Genomic DNA, 3,173 nt, shown 5'->3' with positions numbered 1-3,173 from the left:
AAAGGTAAACATTGAGAGAAGTCTATAGGAAATTACAGCCTTCTCTATCAGAGATGCACTTTGATCATCTGTAATACATATAACTGCTGGGATGGAGGATACTGTTCATAGGAGAGTGGGGCAGAGGGAAATAATAATACACCGCAGTGCTAAAGTTTAATTGCCAATGGCCTACTATGTAGGCCAAGCTGGCCACTAGCTTGAAACTTCTTGTGTCAGATTCCCCAAATGCTAGAATTAAAAGTATGTGGCATTATGGGTAGTTTTTTAACACAAAGTGGAAGTAGCTCAATAATCTGAAAAAGATTTGAAAATTAAAGATACCTCAACCCTATCAACACACATGAGACCAAGATGTCAATAAAAAATAATCCTTTGTAATGCTGGAGTATTTAGATCTAGTACTATTCCTCAAAGACTTAACTGACCCTGAAAAGAATTGAATTTGAGGCCTGGAAGATGGATGCTATTAAAAACACAGTAAAACATAATGGATAAAGAAGCAAAACAAATCAGCTTGAACTAGGTGTCTATTGCTTGGTAGTATGTAGATGAAGTATACGACAAGCAGCAGTTAAGAGCTAGTTGGATAGGCAGAGATCCATTCCACACAGCATGACATTTGGGAAAATCATGATGCATTTGGAAATGGGGCCATGTTTCTTATGAGCTGAAAAGAAGTTATAAACAGATTTTTATTAGTGTCTGTTTGCCTTTTGTATGTGTTTGGCAAGTAATAAATAAAAAGAGAAAAGTCCTTGGGAAAGAACTAGCTCATTGGCAAGCAGTAGAGAATGAAATGTCCAGATCCAGGGACTCAGAGATGTAGTGAACTGCAAAAGCTAAAAGCAAGCAATTCCCATGCCTAGATATACAAAAGATACCATTTTATTAATTTTAAACTATTAGTGTTTATTTTATGGTATGTGTGTTTTTTCTAGCTTGTATATCTGTGCACTACATGTGTGTATGGTGCCTGTAGAGGTTAGAAGAGAGCATCAGTCCCACTATAACTACAGTTACAAATGGTTGTGAACCACTTTGTGGATGCTGGGAATAGAGCCCCAGTCATTCAGGAAAGCAGCCAGTCCCACAGATACACTGTTAAATGGCTTTTTGTAAAAGACCCTCTAACACTTCTGAGTTGCACAAAAATCTCATCTCGGTGAAGATCAAAATATAGTTGAGACCTTTTCATATATTATTGCAGAAAGTCTTAAATGTCTACTACCCTTCAAGGAAGAAAGACGTAACAAAGAAGCAAGAAACATATCTAAGTGCAGAACTATGACATGTGAAAAACTCCGGGTAACATGAGAGGTTACATGGGAAAAAAATAAAGTAGGAGCCAGTCAAATATTTAAGAAAATCATTTTGTCAAATTTCCCTATAAATTAATAGAATATAGAAAACAAACTAAACATAAGACTGCACCCAGCAGTGTTCCATCAATAATGCTTAATTTTTCCACAAGGAGCTGAATCATGGGTCACAGTGACAATGAGCTACAAGGCACTAAGAGTTCCGGATCCTTGGGTGGTCTTGATGTTTGCAGAAGAATTCCTATAAAACTCGTCTCTAAACAAGCCAACAACTTTAAACCTGCACCTCAAACTCAAAGGACTATTAGCAGGATGCCTGAGGCCCACAAGGTGATGAAGAAGGATTTGATTATAATGAAGAACCATGGTATGGCTGTAAAGGGGGTGAATTCCTTCAAATTAGCAAAGATGTCCAAGACACCTTTGTTTTTGTGATTTTCAGACAAACATCTTAGGAGAAAGGGACGATCTACCAGTTCATTTCTGTGACAACTGTGGATTGCCTATTAAAGTCTATGGGGAAATGATTTGAAGTAAGCATGTCTTTTGATATGACATATCCTTTTTACATGAAAAAAAGGAGACAAGAAGTGCCCAAGATGTAGTGATCCTGTGCAGTGAATTGAACAGTGCACGCAAGGTTCTCTCTTCATGTGTTGCACTGTTCAAGGTTGCAAGAGAATATATCTGTCTCAGAAAGAATTCCAAGCTCATATCAACCATGGCCCTATGAGAGCTGGAAAGCCTGTTACCTGTGCTTCGCGTGAGAATGTTCATCCTCCTATTGCCTCATCACCAACTCCAATCCCCGATCATTTCATAACGTCACCAGACAAGCATCATAAGCGCCATATTCCTCCAAAGCAGCACACAATGCCGCAACTGCCTCCTTTGTAGCACGAGCACAATAATCAGCCACATGAGAATATCCGTGCTTCTCCATGGTCCCATCTCTACCTCGTTCAGTCAGTAAGGAAACCTTTCGTATTTCAACAAGAAAACACAGCCTTTTAAGAACTGTCCCTATTCAGGATGACTCAAGTTCAGGTGCTAGAGAACCACCACCTCCTGCCCCAGCACCTGCTCATCATCATCCTGAATATTAGGGTCAACCAGTGGTATCTCACCCTCATCCTATCATGCCTTCACAGTAACATTATGCATCACCCCCACCTCCTCCACCATCAATAAGTCATTCAATGCCACATCCTCCCCAGGCTGCAGGTACTCCTCACTTGGTACATAGCCAAGCTCCACCTCCACCAATGACCTCTGCTCTACTACCAATAACCCCTCCCCCTGGACATACTATTGCTCAGATGTTACCTTATATGAATCGTTCTCCTCCAGGACCTCCTCCTCCTCAGCATGATGGTCCACCTCTAACTGCACCTCCTCCTCACCATTACAATCCTAACTCTCGACCCCAGTTTACTGAAGATCAAGGAACTCTGAGCCCTCCATTTATACAACCAGGAAGAACGAGTGTTGGTATCTGGCCTGCACCAAGAAGGTGACCTCCTCCTCCACGAATGCAGACCCTGCCTTCTCAAACCCCACTACCTGGACTACATTATTCAGATCAAACCAGATGCAGATCATATTACTAGTTATCATAGTGTTTTGAACTGAAGATATAACAAGATTATTAAAAGACTAAATTAGTCAATCTTAATTGAGCTTTGACTATGGAAAGAAAACTACCTCTTTTGGGTAGCTATAAAACACAAAGGATTGTCTCTAAAAATGGTTTTAGTATGACTGTAGGATTGCTTTCAAGTACTATTCTGTAGTGCAGATAAATAGCTTGGTTGAGCACAAATATATTTTAACAACTGTTACATTGGTCTG

General features: G+C 40.1%; 1 pseudogene; it reads left to right on the top strand.

The window, feature by feature from the left end:
* Window positions 1–1,484: 1,484 nt before the first annotated feature.
* On the top strand, window positions 1,485–2,932 carry LOC116912758 (annotated as a pseudogene).
* The last annotated feature ends 241 nt before the right edge of the window (window positions 2,933–3,173 follow it).

The sequence above is a fragment of the Rattus rattus genome, chromosome 11 (assembly GCF_011064425.1).
Source record: "Rattus rattus isolate New Zealand chromosome 11, Rrattus_CSIRO_v1, whole genome shotgun sequence".
Lineage (NCBI taxonomy): Eukaryota > Metazoa > Chordata > Mammalia > Rodentia > Muridae > Rattus > Rattus rattus.
The sequence above is the reverse complement of the archived record's forward strand: the minus strand, read 5'-3'. Positions and strand labels throughout refer to the sequence as shown.